General features: G+C 40.3%; 1 pseudogene; it reads left to right on the top strand.

Annotated features, from left to right (window-relative positions):
• The first annotated feature begins 3,198 nt into the window (after positions 1 to 3,198).
• LOC118592846 lies at positions 3,199 to 3,612 on the top strand (annotated as a pseudogene).
• The last annotated feature ends 4,772 nt before the right edge of the window (positions 3,613 to 8,384 follow it).

The following is an 8,384-nucleotide window of genomic DNA, read 5'->3' as shown; positions in this document are numbered from 1 at the left end:
CTATATAATAATATAGGTCCATTAACCTAGAATTTGTTCATTAGGTTGGGCTCTGGTTTTTTTGTTTTGTTTTGTTTTGTTTTGCATCTATGTCTCCAAGAAATGTGATGGGGTGTAAAATATGAGAATCCAAAAGGAAACACTGAAACCTAGCAGAGGATGGCACATCAAAATACCAGAATAGAAGAGGGTCTTGATGGGTGCAGAATAAATAAAAACAGGAGTGACATGAGCTGGAAAGGGCAGGTAGCAGTGGGGGATGATGGACTAGGAGACATTATCTTCCATAATGTTTTCAGAATAATCATCTGACAGAGAAGAGAGGATTTATTTCATTCTGAGTATTGTGTGAAACTAGCTTTGCACAGTTACTTGATTTTTTGGCATTGATTGCTGAAGTCAAATTAACTAGAATATTGAGCGAGTCTTGAGCAAAATAGTTCAATCACCTTCTGGGAATTTTTACTACTTTCTCCATAATAACATATATATATATTTCATTTTTCCTCTATAAAATCTTTCTAAGATCCTTTGTTCTAAACAAAGAGCAAAGACTTGATCGTGATTAATGTCCTGTGGGAACTTGTGCTTTGATGGATACATATCTGGCTCCTGGGATTCTCTCATGAGTTACAATTAGGTAAGACAGATTTCAGGGAGGCACCTGTCTTCTTCCTAGAATCCATACCATAGATAGGTACCTACTCAGTCCTAGTTCTAATGCCAGTGAGAAAAGGTCTGAAGGTGTCCCCACATGGCAGGAAGTTCATTCTGTCTGGTCACTGTGGATGTAGGTAACATGCTTAGTTCCATGCAATTATTTAAGCTGGCAGGACCAGATAAACAATTCAGTGGAAAGGCCAAGGAGGATCCTGGTAACAAGATGAAAGTGATAGATAGGACTGGGTAGGGTGGAAGTAGATTAGGTATCCAGTTGTCCCACTAAAGAGATAATGGTCAAGGATCAATCTGACATCTGAGTGACAGTGAGGATCTCAGATACTGCTGTCCTGTTCTTAAGACATGCAAACACATCTGTGTTTCATGTGCTGAAGACAGTGAGAGAGTGACTTTTAAGACCTTAGTTGCCCATGTCATTGAAGCCCCAATATCTGTACCTTATATAATTGTCTCCTTTATGATCCAGTCCTGTCCTTCTGCATTAAACTTATTTTAGATGCATTTATTTTATTACTTTATGTGTATGAATATTTTGCCTGCATGTATGTATGTGCACTATATGTGCCCAGTTCCCATGGAGGTCAGAAGAGGGCATCAGGTTCTTTGGGATTAGGATTCTAGATTATTGAGATGGATGCTGGGGTGAACCTGGGTCTTCTACAAGAGCAGCAAGTACACTGAGCCATCTCTCCAGCCCTCCTCTTTGTAATTTTAATCCCTCCATTGTGGCTCATTTGACTGTGGGATCATCTTGGGTATCCTTGCCATGGTTAGCCCACAGTAAGAACACCCTTGATATCTGGAGCCTGGCCTGACTTCTATTCCCAGAGAAGGAACACTGAAGACACTAGGTTACCCCAAGAGCCAGAGATAAGACTAAATGTTCAGATGGACAAATGAAGTATTCTATACTCTAGTAAGTGGATTTGGATAACCTGGTGGCCACTGTTCATACCCTCAAATACAGTTGGCTTTTCATAAAACATGCTTGTCTCTAACATATAAGAATAACATTTTTAACAAGCTTCCAAACATTTATTCCACACTGTTTACAACATCACAAAAGACACAATGCTGTATGAGCATGGTGGCACCAGTGACCCTTCTCTTAAAAGCCCTGTGTGGATATTTTCCTTTCTTTATGTGATCACAGTACTTGGTCTCAATATTACAGCCTTTGAGGTCGTGCACACTTGTACCTGCCTCTGCTCACTGGGCTGCCCCAGTCACATGCACATACAACATTCAGTCTTTCTTCCAACAAATCTGATATGGTTCTACAAAGTTTTTTTTTTTTAAACATCTACTTTTGAAAAAAAAAAATATATATATATTTGTGTGTGTGAGTGTAACTGTATGTGTGAGTGTGCATGCATGCATGTGTGTGGAGGCTAGAGGTCAATATAAAGTGTCCTTTTTGATGTCTTTCTACCTTAATTTTTGAGGCAGCATCTCTCACTGAGCCTGGATTTTGCTTATGTTCTTTTTCTCTCCTGTCTAGGTTGGCAATAAAAGAACAAATTGGGCTGTGGAGACAGTTCTATTGATAAGAGTCCTTGTTGCACAAACGTAAGGACCTGAGACATATATCCCCAGCCCATGTGCGGCTGTGGCTGTTATACCTGTAACCCCAGCACTGTGCTGTCGGGAGTACAGACAGAAGAACTGGTGCTGTTTGTTGGCTGCCTGCAAAGCTCCAGGTTCCAGGAGAGACTCTGGCTTACTCAAAAGGCAGAGAATGATGGAGAAGGACACCTGACATCCTCCTTTGACCTATGCTGGGACAGATGCAGTTTCATACACCTGCACAGACAAGGGCAAAGAGAAGAGGAAATGGGGCAGACAGGAACAGAGTCACTCAGAGAGGGAGCCCACACATCTTCTGTGTCTCCTTAGCTGAACACCAGAGTACAGTCACTGTCCAAGACACTGGGGGTCCCATGAGGGACTTTCTCCTGTAGGACAGAGACCACATTGTGTATAAAACACTGAACCTCTGGTCAGGTCTGAGGGAAAAGATCTCTGTGAGCTCACTGGGAGTCCAATCAAAACCATAAAGAATTGCAATCTAGACATTAGAATCAAACGTGGAAATAGGAAGCTCATGATAAGACTATATTCCACACTGAAGAGAAGAATTCTCACAAAATAGAAACAGCCACACAGGATGCAAGGCTCTCACTGGATTGCCATTCAGACTATGCTGTATTGTTTGTACTACCCAACATACAATAAAAAGTACTGCATGCATGAGGAGACAGAAAGGCGTGGCTCTTGTCTAAGTGGAAAAAGTACACACATACTGAAATGAACCAGATGTAAATGTATATTTATATGTTTATATAATATGTATTTACATAACATTATATATACATATATATCTCCAAGGACATAAAAGAAAAGCTGGTCAAAATGAACCAGGAAGAAATAAAAATTATAAAATAGAAAAGAACTTATGAAAATGATAATGTAAAAGACAGAAATCAGCCTTTCTGCGGGGTACTGGTTCCTTGCTTTCGAAATGGGCAAGTTCATGAAACCCGGGAGAGTGGTGCTGGTCCTGGCTGGACGCTACTCCGGACGCAAAACCGTGATCATGAAGAACATTGATGATGGCACCTCAGACCGCCCTTACAGCCATGCCCTGGTGGCTGGAATTGACCACTATCCCTGAAAAGTGACAGCTGCCATGGGCAAGAAGAAAATCTTCAAGAGGTCAAAGATAAGTCCTTTGTGAAAGTTTATAACTACAATCACCTCATTCCCACAAGGTACTCTTTGGACATCCCCTTGGACAAAACAGTTGTCAACAGGGATGTCTTTAGAGACCCCTTCCTGAAACACAAGGCCAGGCAGGAGGCCAAGGTCAAGTTTGAGGAAAGATACAAGACAGGGAAGAACAAATGGTTTTTCCAGAAGCTTCACTTTTAGGTGTATTTTTGTTCCCGTCCTTTAAAAAAAAAAAAAAAAAAAAAAAAAAAAAGACAGAAATCACTGTCCAGACTGAAGATCAGTTTAGAAAATTATAAAATGAATGTCAGTAGCCTAGATTATAATAAATGGAAACTCAGTTAAAGTGATATATTCTGAAAACTGCAGAGGACAGATGTTGAAACAAACTAGCACATCGCTGGGGGCCCGTGGGCATCGGCCAGGCCATCGGCCTTCGGATGGCTAGAGACCGGAGGAGGAGGTGAGAGCAAATGAGGTAAGAAAGGACATATTTGAAGAAATAATGGCTTATAGTTTCCAAAAATTAGTAAAATACTGATTTACATGCTTAAATGAAAGATTCTTGGCCTTCTTCATTTTTATCATAGCCTACTGCAAACAGGCTATGAAAAATGTATATAAATGAAGACAACTTTATCCAAATAAAAAGGTGTCTGCAAACCAACAGAGATAATGAAATAAAGCCAGTGCAGTGGACTGATGAAAGTCTGCATGAGGACTGAGTTAATATCTGAGAGTTATAAAAAGCCAAACAACTCAACAGTAGGAAAACAGTTTACATTCAAAGTGGACCAAAGACTGGAATGGAAATATCTAAGAAGAATTTTTCAAAGTAACTATGAGGTTCATGAAAAATGGTTCAATATCACTTACTGTCAGAGAGATACAACAAAACAGTCATGACCCCACATCTTGTACCTGTAGCTCACACTATATGAAGATTTCAATTTGAGATGAGACACGTGTCTCGAACTAAATACTAATTGTGAAGTATCTAGTGAAAGAGTACCTGAGGGTTTCTGTGACTGTGATAAACACCATGAGCAAAAGCAACTTGAAGAGGAAAGAGTTCATTCCAGCTCACAGATCTCAGGTCACGGTCAATCCAAATAAACTAGAAGCAGGAACTGAAGGAGAGGCCATGGAGGGTGCTGCTTACCAGCTTGCTCCTCACAGCTTGCTTGGCCTGCTTTCCTATACAACCTAGGACCACCTGCCCTGGACCCACCCACATCAGTTATTGAGTCAACACTCTACAGACTTGCCTACAGGCCAATCATATGGAGGTATTTTCTCAATTAAGAGTCTCTTTTCCCACATGTGTCTAGGTTTGTATCAAGTTGACAAAAACCAACCAGCACCCAAATAAGCTGACTCCCTAGGATGAATGGTAGTATTTAGTGAGACTGACAAACAAAGAGAAGCTTATAATGGGGTTGTAGAGGTGACTCCATCAGTAATGAGTGAGTACATGACATGCCAACATGAGAACCTGAGCTAGGTCCCCAGAACACGAATAAAGTAATCCAGGCCTGGTGGCTCATGGTTGTAGCCCCAGAACTGGTGAGGCAGAGGGAGTGAATAACTGGGGCTTCCTGCTCAGCAAGTCTAGATTATTTGGCAAGTTCCAGACCAGTGAGGAATCTGTTTCCAAAACACAGTAGATGGTGACTAAGGAAGGACCCCTGAGGTTGACCTCTGGCATGTGAACATAGGTGGACAGGGACACACAAGCACAAAATAAAATTGAAGTTTGAAAACATCTATGTTCTTCATCTAAGTCTAAACTTCTGATCATTAATAAACTGAAACATGAAAATGTGAGCCACAGATTGGAAGATGAAATTTTCATTATAATTATGTAAGGAAAGACATGTGTAAGATAAAAATCCTTCTAATAAATTACAAAGTAGTTACACACATACACACACACACACACACACACACACACACACACGCACACACAATTGCCTGTGTATGCCCAAATCTTTAGTACTTTATCAAGAAAAGTTTGTGATTGTAATTGGGCATTTTCTGTCCTAACTGCCCAGTCCCAAATAACCAACTCAGAGGCTGAATGTGAATTATAAATGCTTGGCTGATACCTCAGGCTTGTTACTAGCTAACTCTTACACTTTAATAAGCCCATATTTCTATTTATGCTTTGCCACTAGGTTCATGGCTTGTTACCTCATTTTTCACATGTCCTGCTTGCTCAGCAGCTGGCTGGCATCTCTCCTGACTCAGCCTTCCTTCTTCCCATCATTCTCAGTTTGACTTTCCCACCTAACTTCCTGCCCAGCTACCAGCTTGTCAGCTTTTTATTAACCAACAAGAGTAATGCATATTCACAGTATACAGAAGGATTATTCCACAGCAGTGAATGGCCAGTCAGTACAAGTTAATCAGTGTCATGGGTGTATATTCAAACTGAAAACAACAATGACCTACCACTTCACTCCACGGTAACAGAGCCCTAAGCCACCAAATATTGACAAGAACGCTGAAAACTAGAACTTACAGTATAATTACTTAAAAAAAAACAAACAAACAAACAAAAAAACTCAGAGTTTTATGTCAATTCAACCAGCCCTTACCTCATCACCAGTACTACCTCTGCTAAATCTATACTAAGGACAGATGGAAAATTTTGTTTACAAAAGGGCTTTTAGAAGACCTTATCAGGATGGAAAATGGCTCAGACATTAAAAGCAACTAATGCTCTTTCAGAGGAACTGAGTTTGGCTCCCAACACCCACATCAGGTGGCTCATTCCTGCCTGTAACTCCACCTCCAGGGATCTAATGCCTAACGCCTCCCTCTTCTGACCTCCGTGGGTGATGCATTCATATACACTTGCATACAGATGTACACATACATAATTTTAAAAGAATAAAAATAAACCTTTTAAAATCTGATATTGTTCAGTTGCTTTCTTTCTAATAGACAAACACTATGAAGAAATCAATAGAATTAACATATCATATTATATTTATATACAAGAATATTGCTTAGCTATAAAAATATGAATACATTGATACATTCAAAGACATGAATTTCATCACACATGAATATCTAAAGCATTCTCTTGAGTGACTGGAGAAACAGGCACACAGTTACCTAATGTATGGTTACATTCCTCAGAAATTTAAAAATAGGCAAAAGTAGTCTGGTTAGTCACTGTTGGTAAGGAAGAAATTGAAGCAGGCCAAAGATGCTTTCTGGATTGGCAGAGTGTGCAATACCTTGGCAAGGGATATTGCTTATATGTGTATGTATTTATCCTAAGTTGTTAAATTATAAGCTTAAAGTCTATGAATTCCCACATTTAAAAATTGCATCCATTATAAAAGTTAAGATTTCAAAGTAAAAATAAAATATTTTTATATTATTATAAAATGTAACATAATGCACATATTATAATGTATATATTTTATAAATAATACATTGCTTATATACAAATGAATAATATTATTTATTATATTAATTCATAAAATAAATTCTCCACCCAAATAACTTTTGTATTGTTTAACAGTCATAGAAAACAGACCATTTTGTCAGGCGTGGTGGCACACAACTTTAATCCCAGGCAGAGGCAAGGGAGTTCGAGGCTAGCCTGGTCTACAGAGCTAGTTCCAGGACAGCCAGGGTCTCAAAAACCAAGAAACAAAGACAAAAATAAAAAGGAAGAAGAGGAGAAGAGGAGGAGGAAGAGGGAGAGGAAGAGAAATACAGTAGTCCATACACTAGCGTATGTGCCCAGATTCAAGGTATTTTCAAATGTACTATGCTAGAGCAACTCTTTAGGCCTTACCATCAGAGCTCATGTGTTCAAATACAACAGTCTACATCAAAAGTCAGAGTGTTAAGCACAGATCCATCTAAATTGTTCTAGAAAGAGATCTGCCCACAAAACAGCAGCAGCAGCAACTGGGGCCCAGGACTGACCTCGGTTGCTCTTCCCTCAGCCTGGCTGTGATGATGTAAGTGGGTCATCCAGTCCCTGGTGTTCATGGAGGCTGCCAACACTAGGGTTAGTCGGGTCATTGGCTTTCTGAGCAATGTCTTCCCAAAGCACCCTCAAACTGTCTATCAGGAGCATGAGCCTGATGTGGGTGTAAACAGGAACATGTGAGGGACAGCGAGGCCCATGTACACCTAGTTAATAACAACCAGAGTGATGGATCTTCATTCTCCAATGCCAGCTGTGCAGCTCTCTAACAGACCCACAGGGAATTGTGTGAAGTCACATTTAAACTTGACGTTTCCTGTCTCATTCCCTGGCTCCCCTGTAGTGGTCGGTGAGCACTGAAAAAGAGGGACCGACAGCAAACTAGGAAAATGGCAGGCACAGCCTCCTGCTGTGTCTCAGTGCACATACATAGAACATCCTTTCTCACATTGCCCAGCTATCACCCAGATCCCACAGAATCTTAATGATAGCTGGGTTTGCTAACAGCATTCAAATTCGAGGACTACAACCATCAAGCTATCTGTGCAATATCACCCCAAAGCAAAGGCCACAGTCCTTGGTGATTACCAGTTAGTTTTTTAGTGACTGATGGTTTTAAGATTTAAACTTTTCTTAGCCAGCTATTTGGATGGAAGATACACTGTTAAAAACAAAAACTAGATCCTAGGTACACCTTCGTGAAACCAGTGAGTGTAGTTCGTGAAGGGATAATTTGCAGATACCAGTGCAGATACTATGCTCTTCTTCAGTGACTCCACATGTCTTCCCTATCATCCGTTTGTCCCCGAGTCCATTTATTCCTCCAAATCAAACTGTTAAAGCCTAGGAACTTGCCTTTTAAAGAGTGTTCAATGGCATAGCTCACTAAAGGAAATTCTCAGGGGAAGAAAACACACACACACACACACACACACACACACACACACACACACACACACACCAAGACCCTCCATCACTTCTTCGCGATCCTATAAAAGGGACAGAAGAGAAGACAAAC

The sequence above is a fragment of the Onychomys torridus genome, chromosome 11, assembly GCF_903995425.1.
Source record: "Onychomys torridus chromosome 11, mOncTor1.1, whole genome shotgun sequence".
In the NCBI taxonomy this organism is placed as follows: Eukaryota; Metazoa; Chordata; class Mammalia; order Rodentia; family Cricetidae; genus Onychomys; species Onychomys torridus.
The sequence above is the reverse complement of the archived record's forward strand: the minus strand, read 5'-3'. Positions and strand labels throughout refer to the sequence as shown.